Raw genomic sequence first — 18,822 nt, 5'->3', positions numbered from 1 at the left:
ACATCTAGGAGGATTTTATAAGAAATGATTAATTTTAATCATTAAGTATATCGAACAATATAATACGCGAATTAAATATAAATATAATATACTACTCAATAAAAATTAAATGATAAAGTTTCGCTGACAAATCTCTAAAAAAAAAAATAATACAATTAATTAATCCTCAATGCATAATCTAACCTACAACACAAGACAAACAATATAAATTATAAACTAAAATAAATACAAAAAAAAAGGTAGGAAAGACTTACGTGTACGGGCTTTGAAAAGGAGATTGGTGGAAGTCAATAGGCTAGCGAACCTATATATAGGTTTACCGACGACCTATGTCGTTGGTTATTACCGATGGCTTCTTAACGAGTATATCGGCAGCACCCACCATCATCAACTTCCTCAATCCCCTCCCACTACCCACCACCTTTCTCTTCCTCTTCCTCCATAACCACCACACCATAGATTTCGGCCACCCACCACAACCGTTAATACACCACTTTCACCTACTTCTCCTCCTTTCAAAGTCTATCACTCTAAAATAACTAACCCATAAAAGTTCTTTCATATTGAAGGTTGGGCTTTCGAAATGGAGGTGAAAACTATCTTATTTGCGCTCTTATTCAGCCAACAATTTTTTTATAGCAACATAACTATTGAAATTGATTCAACAATAAAAGTTGGTTGGGTAAATTCCAAAGCAAAAAGGCCATGGAAGCACCTCAATGTTTTGAAGTTCATTTGTTGTAAACCTTTGGCAAACATGTTAAATTGCCATTTTATTCATCTAAGAATACTACTTTGATGTCCTTTGACATTTTACACAGTGATTTATGGACATCACCTATTTTAAGTTTTGTGGTCATCGTTATTATGTTTTATTCATAGATGATTATTTGGATTTTCTGCTGACATTTCCAATTAGTGACAAATCTCAAGTGTTTGAAATGTTCACGTCTCTTACTACTCATATTCACACAATTTACACAAACTCTCAAATGATTCACACTCTCCTAGCTCATTTGTTTGTCCCATCCTCTTTTTGGCATCACGCGCTCTAGATGGAAACTTATCTCCTGAATATCCTTCCTAGAGAGTTCAGTCAAATCAATCCTCAACTCAACTTGAGTATCATTGTAATACCACCAACACACATCTTTGCGTCTTTAGTTGTCTTTGTTATCCTCTTTTTCCCCTCCTCTTCCATTAACAAATTACAACCACTCTCAACTCCGTGTGTTTTCCTGGGTTATCCACTTAATCACAGAGTTTATAAATGTTTTGATTTGGCTCACACAAAAATAATAATTTGTGGCATGTTTACCTTAGATGAACAAAGTTTCCCTTTTCCACCATGCCCTCCACTCCTCTAACGGCCTACTATTGTTTCTCCGATGAATTACATCCTTTACTTGTCAATTAATGAAAAAATCTACCTTTGGCTGACCTTCCCGGACTGATACACACACCTGACCCTCAACCACATTCTCAAGCCAGATCACAATCCCCCTCGACTAGCTCAACACCCTCTACCACCTCCTCATCTCCTCCTTCTGATCACCCAGATACCTCGCTACCACTCACACCACCAGCTCAGCCCGCACCTCCTACTTGGACCATGGTTACCCGTAGCATGAAAGGTATTTACAAACTCAGAAATATTTTCAACCTCTTTGTTACCATTGATAATCCGACCATTTATCCCAATCCCAAAAACCCCAAACTTGCTTTGTCTGACCTTAATTGGAAATCCGCAATGCAGTCTGAATATGATGCCCTTATTAGAAATAATGCGTCTGTGAACCTCCCGCTTCGACTACGGGGGTGTGATAGAATAAATAATTATGTCAATAGTCTCCTCTAATTATGTCAATTTATTCTCTGTAATTATGTTAGATAGTTTGACTTTGGCAATACTTGTTGTATTTATATTCATTCCATTTCAATGAGAAAAACATCATTTCAATCATTTTACAAAAAGAATACTTGGTAGGAGGAATCCTTGATTATACCCAACAACCAGAAGAGGCTGGTGCAAAGAATATTAGGTTAAGTTTGACCGTTAGATACATCGTTTTTCATATTTTGAATGATAACAATTTTCAAGAGTATAAGTGTAAAGGCTAAAAATTTCATGTGAATTATATTTCAGGAAATAACACTTATGACTCACATCCCTCATTGTCTGATGATCAAGTGCAAGACATTGCTACTAGACAATCCACACAAGATAAGAAAGGTCAAAGCTACAAGACAATCTGCACTAGCGAAGAAAAGTCAAACCTGCTAGATCGTCTGCCAAAAGAGAAGACTACACTCAGTAAAGAAATTTATCGTCTATCACCAAGCTGACCAATGGAAGAAGTTTCTAGAGAAAGAGCGTCATTTTCAATTTAGAAATCTCTCTTACATTCTTGAGGAGAAAGTCAAGTGCCAAGAATCACATGATACTCTACAAAGCACATTGATCAAGAAAACAAGTACAACATTATCTCTATCAAGGTTTTCTCCTTTTCTCATATAAGGAATGAAATAAAGCTTGTCGTCTACACCTAAAGTGATCAACCTTGATCTGACAAAGCTCCATCTAGACAAAGCTATTTCCTAAGAAGAAACTACAAGTATTTGGTCAAAGGTTATCTCGTCTAGTTGCAAATGACCAATAGAAAGAAAGAAGAACGATTGAAGAAGAAGGATCGTCTGAAAGAAAGACATCTATCATGAAAAGAAAGTTGCAGTGTCTAACGAATGGACTTTACGCTCAAATTGGAAAAGACCTCAAAACAACTTCTTAAAGAAGTATTGAAAGGCAGGATCACATGATCTTATTTGGTACATTGCACGAATTGAAAGGACATTGGTGTCACCTTTAAATTATCATATCTTCACACAAACGGATAGAAGTTCAGACCCATGCTGCCTACTAGATGACAAACTACATTTTTTCGGCAAAAGGTATCATCAAGCAGTACTATGCATTTAATGCGTCTGGCACAAGTACACAAAGTACCATTTGATCTAACGGATAAAAGCTTTGTGAAGTACCCGATACAATGACTTTTTTCATCTCACAGAAGATTTAGAAGTATAAAGCAAGTTTTGAAGATATTGCAAGCAAGCTTTTTGGCTCACAATTTAGAAAAGATCATCATCACCATCTGCTTCAACATGAAGAGAAGTTTTTCCTAAAAGGCCAATCTTTCACCTAATCTCTCATGTAAACATAAAGTATACTATTAGAGTCAAATCTTATTCCCAATACTTTATGATTCATGGACTGACATGTTCTACCATCACTCTTAGAAGAAGAGAACTTTGTAGAAGTAGACGATCTTGTAAAAGATTGTTTAAGGAGAAGTCCTGCATAATACTTTATAAGGAGACGTCCTAAGAATACTTGTTATGCCTGGAGAGGCAGTAGCAAAGTGAATACTTGTTAATGCCTAAAGAGGCTGTGGTAAAATAATACTTGTTTTGCCTGGAGAGGCTGTGGCAAAAAGAATACTCAACAATATCTGAAGAGGCATGAATAATAATACTTGTAAGGAGAAGTCATTGACACTTACATAGTGAAATCTTGGTATAGCCAATGACTGCATGTAGGCCTATCATTCTGGGGGTGAACCAGGATAAACTGGCGGTGTCTCTTAATTCTTTCTCTATACTCTTTTATCTGTTGCACCAAACGATTCCAACGAAGACAACAAAACTTTCAATCGTTTGGAAAATCAAGATTTTGGATGGCACAATTCAAACCCCCCTTTCTTTTGCTACTTCTGATTATCTCATGTTAGAGCCTGAAGAGGATGGGGCAAAAGATTACTCAACAGCCTGAAGAGGTTGATGTGAATAATACTAGAAGCTGGGAAAAAGAATACTGAATAGCTTGGAACGATTGGATTAAAGAACACTTATAGGAATTCATTCTAATACTTGAAAAGAGAAGTCCTTCGAACACTTATTCTAATGAAAAACTTGGTTGTGGCCAAGGACGAGAGATAGCCCACAGGGTGAAACAACACAAATTTTAATGTGCTCATATCCTTTTTACCTTCTTGCAATTTAATCATCATAACCATCCGCTACAATCACTCATGAAGATTTGCAAGAAGAATTTTAAGTTGTCAACCATTAAGGATTAACAGCAAAACAGTTCAACCCCTGATCTTGTGGTGGTAATGTTAGTAATTGAAACTGAAGCAAGAAAATTGTTAGTAATGACCCTATTATCGATCATAAATAGTTTTTTTTTTTAGAAAACTAAATATAATATATAGATAAAAGAGAAATGCTAAAGGTAGCAAGTACAGGAACAAGAAAGGGACTTATGACAGATCCCCCAATAACAGCTAAACAACAGCAATTAGAAACTAGAAACTAAAGGAACAACACCAGTACAAAAAGAAAGAAACAAAACAGCTCCTAGAGGAAGCAAAGGCAACATGCTTTGTCTGATATCATGGATAAGTATAACTCCTTATTGTCTAAGCATAAGAAGCTGAAAAAGAACTTATCTGCTGTTTCTAAGACTCCTTCTGAACATGAGAAAATCATTTCTGATTTGAAAAATGATAACCATGCTTTAGTGAATTCTAACTCTGTGCTTAAGAATCAAATTGCTAAGTTAGAAGAAGTTATTGCCTGCGATGCCTCTGATAGTAAGCATGAATCTAAGTATGAAAAATCTTTTCAAAGATTCCTGGCTAAAAGCGTAGACAGAAGCTTAATGGCTTCAATGATCTATGGCGTAAGCAGAAATGGAATGCATGGCATTGGCTATTCTAAACCAATTAGAAATGAGCCTTCTATGTCTAAAGCTAAATCTTTATATGAATGCTTTGTTCCCTCTGGTACCATATTGCCTGATCCTTTACCTGCTGAAGTTGCTAAACCTCCTCTTAAAAAGGGATCTTTCTCCATGTCTAAATATCATGCAAAAATTCCTTTACATTATCATGTTGAGAAACCCAAGGTGATCAGAACCTCTGGGGTAACTAACAAGAAAGGACTCAGAAAATGGGTACCTAAGGATAAGATTATCTATGTTGCAGATATCCTTGATAGCTCCACTGAAACACCAATCATGGTATCTGGACAGTGGATGCTCGCGTCACATGACGGTGACGTATGTTCCAAGAGCTAAAACTTAAGCTTGGAGGCGAAGTTGGCTTTGGTGGCAACGAAAAGGGTAAAATTGTTGGTACTGGTACTATTTGTGTAGATAGTAGTCCATGCATTGACAATGTTTTATTGGTAGACGACTTAACTCATAACTTATTGTCTATAAGTCAATTAGCTGACAAGCGTTATGATGTTATCTTTAATCAAAAGTCCTGCCGGACTGTAAGTCAGATCGATGGCTCTGTTCTGTTTAACAGCAAGAGGAAGAACAACATTTATAAGATCAGATTATCTGAGTTGGAGGCTCAGAATGTGAAGTGCCTTCTGTCTGTTAATGAAGAGCAATGGGTATGGCATAGACGGTTAGGGCATGCCAGTATGAGAAAGATTTCTCAGCTGAGCAAGCTAAACCTTATCAGGGGCTTGCCCACTCTGAAGTTCTCTTCAGACGCTCTTTGTGAAGCATGTCAGAAAGGCAAATTCACAAAAGTCCCTTTCAAGGCAAAGAATGTTGTCTCAACCTCAAGGCCGTTAGAACTTCTGCATATCGACCTTTTTGGACCAGTGAAAACTGAGTCTATAGGTGGCAAGAGATATGGGATGGTCATTGTTGACGACTATAGCCGCTGGACATGGGTAAAATTTCTAACCCGCAAGGATGAGTCTCATGCTGTGTTCTCTACCTTCATAGCCCAAGTGCAAAACGAGAAGGCTTGTAGGATTGTGCGTGTCAGAAGTGACCATGGTGGAGAGTTTGAGAATGACAAGTTTGAGAGTCTGTTTGATTCCTATGGAATTGTACATGATTTCTCTTGTCCCAGAACTCCTCAACAAAATGGTGTTGTTGAGAGGAAGAACAGAACTCTTCAGGAGATGGCTAGAACCATGCTCCAAGAAACTGACATGGCTAAGCACTTTTGGGCAGAGGCAGTAAACACAGCGTGTTACATTCAGAACAGAATCTCTGTGAGACCAATTATGAATAAGACTCCTTATGAATTGTGGAAGAATATAACACCCAACATTTCTTATTTTCATCATTTTGGTTGTGTTTGTTATGTTCTCAATACTAAGGATAGATTGCATAAATTTGATGCTAAGTCTTCTAAATGTCTATTACTTGGTTACTCTGATAGGTATAAAGGTTTTAGATTTTATAATACTGATGCTAAGACTATTGAAGAGTCTATTCTTGTTAGATTTGATGATAAGCTTGACTCTGACCAGTCAAAGCTAGTTGAGAAGTTTGCAGATCTAAGCATAAATGTGTCTGACAAAAGCAAAGCTCCAGAGGAAGCTGAGCCAGAGGAAGATGATCCAGAAGAAGAAGCTGGTCCCTCTGATTCACAACCTCAGAAGAAAAGTAGAATCATTGCGTCACACCCTAAGGAATTGATTCTGGGCAACAAAGATGAACCAGTCAGAACTAGATCAGCCTTCAGACCCTCTGAAGGGACCTTGCTCAGTCTGAAAGGATTGGTGTCATTAATTGAACCTAAGTCCATAGATGAAGCTCTTCAGGACAAGGACTGGATTCTGGCTATGGAAGAAGAACTGAATCAATTTTCAAAGAATGATTTTTGGAGCTTAGTGGAGAAACCTCAAAGCGTCCATGTGATTGGAACCAAATGGGTTTTCAGAAACAAGCTGAATGAGAAAGGAGATGTAGTCAGAAACAAGGCAAGGCTAGTTGCCCAAGGCTACAGCCAGCAGGAAGGAATAGACTACACAGAAACATTTGCTCCAGTAGCAAGACTAGAAGCAATCAGACTGTTGATATCTTTCTCAGTAAATCACAACATAATTCTACATCAGATGGATGTTAAGAGTGCCTTCATAAATAGATACATATCAGAGGAAATCTACGTTCATCAACCCCCAGGTTTTGAGGATGAAAAGAACCCAGACCATGTCTTCGAGCTGAAGAAATCTCTTTATGGTCTGAAGCAAGCTCCCAGAGCATGGTATGAGAGACTCAGCTCATTCCTTCTGGAGAATGAGTTTGTAAGGGGTAAAGTAGATACAACTCTCTTTTGAAAAACTTACAAAGATGATATCTTAATTGTGCAAATCTATGTTGATGATATTATATTTGGTTCTGCTAATCAATCTCTATGCAAAGAATTTTCTGAGATGATGCAGGCTGAATTTGAGATGAGTATGATGGGAGAACTCAAGTACTTTCTGGGAATACAAGTTGATCAAACACCGGAAGGAACATATATCCATCAGAGGAAGTACACTAAAGAACTTCTGAAGAAGTTCAATATGCTGGAATCTACAGTTGCCAAGACTCCAATGCATCCTACATGCATTATGGAGAAAGAAGATGCAAGTGGTAAAGTTTGTCAGAAGCTCTATCGTGGTATGATAGGATCACTTCTATACTTAACTGCATCTAGGCCAGATATATTGTTTAGTGTTCATTTATGTGCTCGTTTCCAATCAGATCCAAGGGAAACCCACTTAACTGCTGTTAAGAGGATCCTAAGGTATCTGAAAGGTACCACTAACCTTGGCTTGATGTATAAGAAAACATCAGAGTATAAGCTTTCAGGTTATTGTGATGCTGATTATGCTGGAGATAGAACAGAGAGAAAAACACTTCTGGAAATTGTCAATTTCTGGGAAGCAACTTAGTCTCATGGGCAAGCAAGAGGCAATCAACCATTGCACTATCTACTGCAGAGGCAGAATATATCTCAGCAGCAATATGCAGCACTCAGATGCTCTGGATGAAACATCAGCTGGAGGATTATCAAATCCTTGAGAGCAATATCCCAATCTATTGTGATAACACTGCTGCAATCTCATTGAGTAAGAATCCTATCTTACATTCAAGGGCAAAGCACATTGAGGTAAAGTATCACTTTATTAGAGATTATGTACAGAAGGGCGTACTTCTTCTGAAGTTTGTTGATACTGACCATCAATGGGCATATATCTTTACAAAGCCCTTAGCAGAGGATAAATTTAATTTCATTCTGAAAAATATGAATATGGACTTTTGTCCAGCATGAAGATGGTTCAGAACCTCTGACTATGATACTTCTTTATCAGAAGATGTCTAGTCCAGAAGGTAACTCTATCAGAGTTTATGTACCCATTGGTGCTGACTCTGAAGCTGAGACAGTAAACGTGTGTCAGTATCTCTGATGCATAGTTCCTTGTGCCCTTGTGACAGTCTGTCGTAATGAGTGTTGATGTGCTTCTCTCCTGCGTGTGATATGTCTATTAACTGCTACTATCATGTCTTTAATTTCTAACCGTTGATTTTAAATTGCTTTTTGATCAACAACGGTTATTTGTCAAAACCCACTATACACACACGTTCTCCTACACTTACGGTTTTACATTCTCTCTCTTCACTTTTTCAAAAACTTATACCCACGATCTCTCTCTCTCTCTATTCATCTTCTTCCTTTCTACCCAAAACCTTCAACCGCCTTCAAGATGGTGAGACAAAACAGAAACGAAGCTGCAGATGCAACCAGGTTTCCTCATATGGTAGTAGGTCAAGCTACAGGCCAATTGGGTCCTGAAGCTCCTAATCAAGGTCAAGCTTCAGAGAAGATGATTCCGATTGCAGAACGGGGCTGTGCCGTTCACTGCGTTTATGCTCCGGAAGAACTCCAAGTGCTTGCTGAATGGAGATTCGACCTGGATAATATAGCTGCAAATGGGTATGATCTTCGTCCTGAAGTTCAAGCTCAGGGATGGGAAGAGTATTTCAACAGGCTTAGAGGACCAATCTATGACAAATTGGTCAAGGAATTCTGGAAGCATGCCGACTGCGATGACACTCAAGTGGTTTCCTACATTGCTGGAAGGAGGATAATCATCACTGAGAAGTCCATTGTGAATCTGCTGGGTGCACACACTGGAACTGGGTATAGATTCCAACTAACAGAATCGAAGTTGAAACCCAGAACAAAGGAAGAAACCAACAAGGCTCTTTACACCAACTACAAACCTGGCAAGAGCGGCTACAAGGTGATGGATCTTCATCCCAAGCTCAGAATCTGGCACAAGATTCTGCTTAACTGCATCAACCAGAGGCCAAAGGGTAGCTCTCCTGATTACATCAACTTCTGCCAGAAGGCAATGCTATTCTTCATTCAGGATAAGAGGAAGATCTGCCTTCCTTTCTTCTTGTTCTCTTACCTTAAAGAATGCATCAGGAAGTCCAGAACTACTGCCTCCATCAAATCTGCCATCAAGTACATCCCCTTTGGGAGACTGCTTTCAGATCTCTTCATTGAGAGTAAATTCGTAGAAGATCTGATCAAGGCAGGATGCACAGAGGATCTATCAACAATTGTTAGTGATGTCTTCACATCCACATCTTTGAAGAAGATGGGATTGGTCAAGAAGAAGGTAGCCCCTGATCATGAAGATACTTCTGATGAAGTAAGACAAAGAAGGGTGCCTCTGGATGATTTCCCTTTGTGGACCCAAGCAGACAACCCAGAAGCTATTTTGTGCTACATTGATGATCTGAAGAAACAAGGGTTTGAGATTGATGTAGATGAGTTCTTCAGGCGATTGCCACCAGCTCCAGAGTTTGACTCTCCTCCCAAGAGGAAAGTTCAGAGAAAAATGGTCTTGGAGGAATCTTCTGAGGAGTCTGATGTTCCTCTGAAGAAGAAGAAGAAGGCTGACAAGCCTAAGAGGAAGCATGATGAAACCACCAAGCCTGATGATGGTGATGATGGTGATAATGAAGATGGTCCTTCTCCTCCAAAGAAGAAGAAGAAACAAGTCAGAATTATGGAGAAGCCTACCCGTGTGGAACTTGCTGCTGCAGTCATCAGAATGGAGACTTCTGCCAGAGTGACTAGGTCTACCGTGCGTTCATCAAGTAAGTCTGCTGTCATTGAATCTGATGATGATTTAAATTCCATTGATGCACTCCCCATCTCTACTCTTCTTAACCGCACAACCACCCAACTCACCCCTATCCAGAAGTCTCAACCAGCTGCTCAAACCACATCTCCACCTAATTCCCCAAGGTCTTCATTTTTCCAACCTTCCCCACATGAAGCACATCTTTGGAACATGCTTCAGACTCAACGTCCTTCTGAACCAACCTCTCCCATTACCATTCAATACAATCCATTAACCTCTGAACCCATCATTCTTGAACAACCAGAACTTGAACAACCAGAACCTGAACCCAGAACGTCTGATCACTCTGTCCCCAGAGCATCAGAACGTCCTAATCGTAGAACAACTGATACAGATTCCTCAACTCCTTATACTCCTGTATCATTTCCTACCAACGTTGCTGACTCCTCACCTTCCAACAACTCTGAGTCACTTCGTAAATTTCTGGAAGTTAGGAAAGAAAAAGAGTCTGTCATTCCTGAGTACTACCTCACAGTACCAAGCCCTAGGAGATACCCTGGACCTAGACCAGAACGTCTAGTTGACCCAGATGATCCTATCCAGGCTGACCCCTTGCATGAAGCAGACCCTTTAGCCCAACAAGTCCAACCTGACCCAGTTCATCAAGAACTTATTCAACCAGAACCAGAAAACTCTGTGTCTAACCACTCTTCGGTTAGATCACCACACCCTCAGGTTGAAACCTCTGCACCAAACCTTGGAACCTCTGAACCAAATGTCCAAACTTTTGATATTGGTTCTCCTCAAGGTGCCTCTGAGGCAAACAACAGCAACCACCCAATCTCTCCTGAAACCAATCTCTCCATTGTTCCCTACACATACCTCAGGCCAACCTCTCTCTCTGAGTGCATCAGTGTTTTTAATCATGAAGCTTCACTGATGATACGCAATGTGAAAGGTCACACTGACCTGAGTGAGAACGCTGACTCTGTTGCTGAAGAATGGAATAGTCTGAGTACTTGGTTAGTTGCTCAGGTTCCTGTTATGATGAGTCATCTCACTGCAGAAAGGGATCAGAGGATTGAGGCTGCTAGGCAGCGGTTTACAAGAAGAGTGGCTCTGCATGAACAAGAGCAAAGAACTAAGTTACTTGAAGCTGTTGAAGAGGCCAGAAGAAAGAAAGAGCAAGCAGAAGAAGCTGCACGTCAAGCAGCTGCACAAGCTGAACATGCAAGATTAGAAGCTGAGAGACTTGAAGCTGAGGCTGAAGCTCTTAGATGTCAAGCTCTTGCACCAGTGGTCTTCACTCCTGCTGCTTCTGATTCCACTCAAGCTCATCAATCTGCTCAGAATGTTCCCTCTACTTCTGCACAGACAAGCTCTTCCAGACTCGACATTTTGGAACAACGTCTGAACTCTCATGATGCTATCCTGCTCAACATGAATCAAGCCCTTCAAGAAATTCTGCGTCGCACTGCTAAACCCTAGATTTAGGACTTCTCGTCGTTTTCTTTCCTTTTTATCTATATACTTATTTTCCCTGATTTATTTTTATCTTTGTTTTGTATCTTTAGTTATCGTTTTACTATGTGTCGCATACTATGTGTTCATCATTAAAACTCCTTTCAGTCATATGCATTAATTAACCAACAATCTCTTTTTATTAATTCATAAACTGTTTCATACATTGCATTGCATAATTTAAAATGGAGGATTTTTCCTCAACTCTCTACACTGCCTACGAATCGCTGCTTTCTCAAGCTCCAGACGATGCTGACTATGCTCTAAGATAACCAAGCTCTGGCGCAACTCCTGCCTCTCAGGACCCTTTGCCACAGTCTCCAGTGCTTATTCAATGGCTCTGATCTCCTCGTATAGCTCCTGCTCCCTCTGGAAGTAAAGCTGCATTTCTTCAATGAAGCTAAGGAAGCCTCTGAGGATGTTGTCCATCTCTGGACTCAGGCTCATGCCTAGTAGCTGATTTGTTAGACTGTAGATGCTCGGTTCCTCTGGATGGCGAATATTCATGTAGAGATCTTCATCAAAGGCCTTGATCCTCACCTGCTCGATGCATGCTGTGACTGATGCCATTGCTACTTTATGCTCAAAGAATGATATGTGAAATGAGATGTGAAGACTACCTTTGTGGATTAACTGCCTTTGATAAGCTACGTTAAGTCTGCAGAAGTAATTGCCGAAGCTGTTTCTCGAGGATAAGTTATTGGTAACTGAAGCTTCTCTTTACTCGCGTGGCCGGTGGTCAATATTCTGCATATGCATTCTTTCATTTCATTAAATACCTGATTTCTTTTTAATATGTTTTTTTTATTTCTTCTCCATCTTTTCTAAACTTAGACCTTCTCTAAGGGGGAGTATCTTGTACTTCAAACTAAGTTTTTCACACCCCAAGCTTTTTGCTTATGACAAAAAGGGGGAGTACAACCCAGTTTTTGATGTGTAAGCTGTGTTAGTGTGATTTATTTTCATTTTGGAGAATTTAAGAGTTCCACCTTTATGACCATAGATGTGTCACTGGGCAAATACAAGGAATACATTTCACTTCTTCTGAAGTGATTCTTTTTGACTCTGATACCACTTATCGTTGACTCTGAATACTTATGCGCTCTGATTATTCTATTTCATCTATGTCATGCACCTTCACTCTGAACTCTTACATTATTTAGCTCAGAATCTAGACATTTCTAACGTTTTCATTAAGTCTTAGATTCAGGGGGAGCTATGCTCAGAATCAAGCTGTGACTTGGATTCAGAAGGAGCAAAATAAACTATTCACATCAGGATAAGTCTTATTCTATATCTCTAAACTCTGAGTGAATTCAGTTTATTGTTTAAGAATTGTTCATCAAAATACTTGGTTTTGTCATCATCAAAAAGGGGGAGATTGTAAGATCAAGTTTTGATCGAGTAGTACAACTCTATGTTTTGATGATTACAAGTTAACATTTTAGTATGAACAATTATGGTACTCTAACGTGTTTTTCTGAGTGTTCTATTTACAGGCTCTGACCTCAATCTAATCTCACACAAATCAGAAGCACTGTGCATAAAGAGTGACCCAAGCAACGCATTCGCAACATCTATGTTCACTCTGAACAGTAGAAAGGCTTCAGAAGATCTGAAGTCTTACAAGCTCTGATATGGACTCAGTCACTTGAAGTTCTGAAGATCCAGACGTTCTGACAACCAAGAAACTCTAAAGGTTCAGATGTTATGATGGTGTAGAAGACTCTGAAGATCCAGAAGCTGAAAAGTGGAAACTCTGATGTCCAGAAGCAAGATGACTCTGAAGACCATGTACTCCCCTCTGAGTTCAGAATCAGAAGATACAACGGTCAGAGGATCTGTGCTTCCCTCTGACTCTGATCATCTGGCTTCACAAGTTCCAACATGAAGCATTCCCCTGATCAGAAGTCTACTAGGTTTAAAGGTCAAGTCACTATCCAAGTACAAAAGCAAATGTACTATCCTGACGACCTACCTAACATTCTCAGCCACAACAGAAGCTGGAATTTCCAGAACTGCCCTCCAACGGTAGCATTTCCATGCAGCGTTCAAACCCTAATCCTTGGAGTATAAATAGAGGCTGAAGATTGAAAGAAGCGGCTAGAAGCACTTACACACGCGCAAGCAATATTCAAACCTTCTAAGCTTTCTTTCATCTTGAATTTCATTGTGTTTACTACAAGCTTTTTAGAAGCATTTTATTTGTAAACAAGAGCTTCATATACAGTTGTATAGTTTGCCTTTAGGAGATCAAGGTTGATCGTATCCTAGAGAAGACTAAGAGAGTGAATCTTAGTGTGAGCTAAGTCAGTGTATTGTTAGTCACTTGTAGGTTTCAAGTGCAGTTGTAACACATACCTGATTAGTGGATTGCCTTCATTCTAAGAAGGAAGAAATCACCTTAACGGGTGGACTGGATTAGCTTGAGAGATTTATCAAGTGAACCAGGATAAAATCCTTGTGTGCTTTTCTATCTCTTATCTTAAGCACTTTGTTCTCGAAAGATTTGTTAAAATCTTTAAGGTGGAAGTTTTATTCTGAAAACGTTAAAAAGACACACCTTTCTACCGTTTTTCATACCTTCAGAGAGGAGATAGTTGAGGGGAAGTAGTTGTGCCTATCAAGGCGAGAGAGATAATTGATCTTACTCCTGAAACTAGCAAGGTTCCGTTTCCTAAAGCATTGGCTAAGAAGAGCTTAGATAAAAAGTTTTCAAAATTTGTTGATGTTTTCAAAAAGCTCCACATTAGTATTCCTTTTGCCGATGCTTTGGAACAAATGCCTATATATGCTAAGTTTATGAAGGATATTTTGCATAAGAGAAGAAGGTTGAAGGGAGTAGATGAGACGGTGTTGATGACAGAGGAATGTAGCGCCATTTTGCAGCGGAAGATGCCAAAGAAAAGAAGGGACCCCGAAAGTTTCACTATTCCGGTGGAAATTGAGGGCATGGCGGATGTGGAAGCCTTGTGTGACCTAGGAGCGAGCATCAATTTGATGCTGCTCACCATGTTTGAGAGGTTGAATCTAGGAGAGGTTACTCCAACCATGCTATCCTTGCAAATGGCGGATCGATCCCTCAAGACTCCATATGGGATTGTGGAGGATTTCATGGTGAGGGTAGACAAGTATGTGTTCCCCGTGGATTTTGTTGTGCTTGATATGGAGGAGGATGAGAAGATTCCTCTCATTCTTGGTCGACCTTTCTTAGCTACTGGTAGAGCTAAGATTGACGTTGACAAGGGTCACCTCATTCTCCGTGTTGGTAAGGAAAAGGTACGGTTTTCTGTTTTTAATCCTATGATTGAGACTAACCATGATAACAATTTTGTTTGTGATGTGATTAGATGCAAATCGAAAGTTCCGAAAGAGACCCCCAAGGCTAATGAAACAGTTGATGAGTTCCATCCGGCTCTCATCAAGCTTGTTAGTGGTAACAAGTACGGGGGGTCCAAGTACGAGAACTTACATGCTCACATGGTGAAGTTTACCCAAGCTAGCTCCCTTGCTAAGATTGAGGGTGTTTCAAGTGATGAAGTGAAGATTAAACTCTTCCCTCATTCTTTGACAAGGGAAGCTAGGGCTTGGTTTGATAAGCAAGAGGACATTGCCTCATGGGAGGATTTACTTCAGAGGTTTTGTGCAAGGTTTTTACCTTGCATTCATGAAAAATTGATCAATTGTAAGGAATTTCCTTCCTAACACCATCGGAAGGATAGTCCACCTAGGACTATAACCTTGGGCTAAATGGGAGACAACCCATTCCTTTTATTTTGCTCTTTTCTTTCTTTTAATTTTGTAGTATTTTAGTTGTTTAATTTCACAAAAAAAAAGGGGTAAATTTTTTTTGAAAAAACTGGGCTGAGCGCTTAGGCGCCAATTCACGAGCGCCTAGGCGCCAATTAGTGCCAGAGGCACTGCCTCTGGAACTGGCTTGAGCGCCTGAGCGCTCCCCTCGAGCGCTCCTGGTGCGTTTTTTGCCCAGGTTTTGGGTTTTAAAACCCCAACCTTTCATTTTTCCCACTCCTAACTCTCATTTCCTCATAAAAAATGCACCCCACACTCTCCATACCCCATTTCTCACTTGCACACACTTTGGCTCTTCCAATTGCTTTTAAGTGTTGCATTGCTTCAAGTTCCTTTCACTTGAACCCACTCACTCTCAAGTCAAGGTAAGTTTCATCTTTCACTTTCCTTCATTTTTGTTCATGGGTATTGCAATGCATGCTTCTATGGGGTTTGGGTGAGTGATTTGTTGTTATTGCAAGTTGAGTTTGGGTTGTATTTGTTCATAATGGGTTGATTTTGTGCTTAATTAGAAAGAGGTTGTGTTTTTGTGAGAGTTGGGTAGTTAGGATTTTGTGGTTTAGTGTAGTTTAGTTTGTGCTCACTAGGTGTTTGTTAGAATGCCTTAATGAGTTCTTTTAGTCGATTTTTGGCAAATGCTTGTGTGGTTATCTATTTCTCTTTGCCAAAATCACTATAAGGCTTGTTGGGTGCTCTTAGGAAGTTTAATTTTAATTTTTTTTGTTTTGTACAAAGTTTCTTCTTTCATTTCTTTTATATTTGAACTAACATTTCTAACGTTTGTGGCTTGTGTATGTGCTAACAATTTTGCAGATGCCTGCTAAAAGATCGAGGACCAACACAAGGGCTGCAGCTTCTTCCTCCACCTCCCGGAGCTTTGATCGCTCCCTCTTCCTATCAGTGATTAAGGAGGAGTTTTACCGATCTCACCTAGCACACAAGATGTGTGTGAAGGAGCGGGGAGTTCTTTATCGGGAAGGAAGGAGAGACCTCTTGGGCATGCAAGAAGCCATGGAAATTAGGAGGTGGAAAAATTGGGTCAACCCCATTCCGTTTGCTTGTGAGGTCATGGTTAGGGAGTTCTACGTGAACACCTACTGTGACAATCAAGAGGACAGGTCCAGACCACCGGTGAATTCATCTTGGTTTAGGGGAGATGTGATTGATTACAATCCAGCAGTCATTCACAGGCATCTTGGTCTCCTCACGGAGGACCAAGAGAAGAAGCTTTTCCCCGAGAAGGCCACCTATCATGAGCTCTTAAAGGAGAAGTCACCGGAGATCTTGGAAGACATGAAGGCAGTGATTGTTAGGCCTGGGCGGGACTGAGAAGCAGTTGATGATGAGATCATTTTTGTGCGGAGGAAGGATATGATGCCGCTGGCTAGAGTTTGGGTTGAATTTTTGCAGGATTCCCTCTTTCCTAGCTCTAACAAATATGAAGTTCGAGAGGTTACAATGGTTGCCATCTACTGCATTGTGAGAGGTCATCCTATGGACGTGACCACCATCATTGCTGGTCGGATTTATTCCCTATACAATGGGAGTAAAGACAAGCATCGGCCCATCTTTCCTCACTTGATTTGCTCTTTGATTCATGCAGTGAGGGACAGAGCTAGGAGGCCAGTCCATGTTATTGATAAGAAGTTGCCTGTTGCACCTCTGCTCAGTAAGGAGAGAATCACTCAACTTTATCAAGATTGGACGGCAAGAATGCCTCAAGAGGAGGAAGAGGAAGAGGATCCTGAGGAGCCAGCGGAAGAGGAAGATGAAGAAGAGGAAGAAGAAGAGGAGGAAGAAGAAGAGGAGGAAGAAGAAAATGTTGAGGTGGTGAATGAGTTGGTTACTTCACCACGTGCTGACCCTTCTCCGGCTTGGATGGAGGCCGCTTTCGGGTGGATGTTTTTGAGGCAAGATCGCGTACACAGGGATCTTGATCTCCATTTGAGGGGAGGTAGCACATCAGACCCCAGGTACAATAGCCCCATGGATTTCAATACCTTGGAGCAGGGGATGATCGATTTGAGCTTGATGCATGATGTCGGTGTTCATCCGGATTATGGTGATGGAAAGGGTGACCATGACCCCATGGAGTGACTATGTTGAGGTATTCCTACTCTTAGTTTAGGTCATGCTTCTTTAGCATATTTTTCAATTTATAGAATTTATTTTTCTTTTTATCATGCATTGTTTAATTAGCTTTTTGTTTTTGGGTCTTTTACTTCCCTATACTCACATGCTTTTAGCTGTAGTTTTGCTTCCCTACTTGTGTTGTTTTTGAAAATGCTTTTGTGAATACTTGTTGTTGTTTGTGGGGATGAGTGATTGCATGTTTGGGGAAGAGAGGAGGAGACTTCGGTCTTCCGAGTGTTTCTTGAGAAAAGAGTCGGTGTGAGTCCATTAAGGGTCTATCTTTGACCCTTCACCATAAAATTCTCTGGAGGATCCTGACTCACTTGCAATTCTTGGTTCTGCGTTGATTTCACTCATAGCATGCTTTGTGATTCTTGCTTTATTCTTGAGACTTGTAGGATTTCTTGAGATTCTGAATTTGTTGTTAAACATTATCCTTAGTTGTCCCATTTGAGCTTTATCGGAGAATTTGTTGTAGCCAAGTGATTGGGACGGATGTTTGGTTGGAATATTGGGGAGTGATGGTCCTTGATATATTGGTAAGGAGCTGAAAAAATTGTGAAAAGGTCTCTTGCCCCTAGGGAAAAAGTTATTGAAAAAAGAAAGAAAGAAAAGAACTCCTAACCAAAAGATGGAGTTGAAAAAGAAAAAGAAAGTTTGAAAAAGGGGGTGCAAGAGACTTGTGAAAAAAGGGAAAATTCATTGTGAAAGGCTCCGGGGTTATTAATAGAGGATCACACTCAATGAGCTTGAAAGCCTAGAATTCCCTTAGGGACCAACCACCATCATGTTTTCACCAAGCCAATGTTTCAACCCTTTTGAAAGTCTCTTGAATATTTGCATGTTTATTCTTTGTTGCTAGTGAGTGAATGACATTCAGGACCTATGAACTTGTTTGTGTGCTCAGTGCACTAAATTAACATCTCATCCTAGGATTTGTAGATCTAAATGCTTCTCATGAATGGACTCTACACTCTTCTCTTTTCAAAAGTTGCATGAAGTAGATTGTTGGGTCTTTCTCTTGGAACTAGCTGTGATTGCTTTGTCCCCCCCTGTTTTGTTTGTGAAGTATTCCTTGTTGAAAGCACTTGTTTGGGAGCATTTCTTGCGCTTGAGGGCAAGCGAGTGTTTTTTACGCTCGAGGGTGAGCTGCCGTTGAGTATAGTGGTGTGATGACCCTATTTTAGTAGTGTTTTTAGGGTCATTTCTTTGTTTGTTGAGTCTTTTTGTTGAGTCTCATGTAGTGTTTCATGCATTATCATGCATTTTTATCTTTTCTTGAGTCTTTACTTTGTTTTGGAAATTTTGTAGTTTTATTGGGACTTTTCTTGCATTTTAAGTAAGTTTAGGACTTGCATGGTTGTGTTGTGTTAAATGAAGGACCTCTTGTGCTAA

The sequence above is a fragment of the Lotus japonicus genome, chromosome 5, assembly GCF_012489685.1.
Source record: "Lotus japonicus ecotype B-129 chromosome 5, LjGifu_v1.2".
Lineage (NCBI taxonomy): Eukaryota > Viridiplantae > Streptophyta > Magnoliopsida > Fabales > Fabaceae > Lotus > Lotus japonicus.
The sequence above is the reverse complement of the archived record's forward strand: the minus strand, read 5'-3'. Positions refer to the sequence as shown.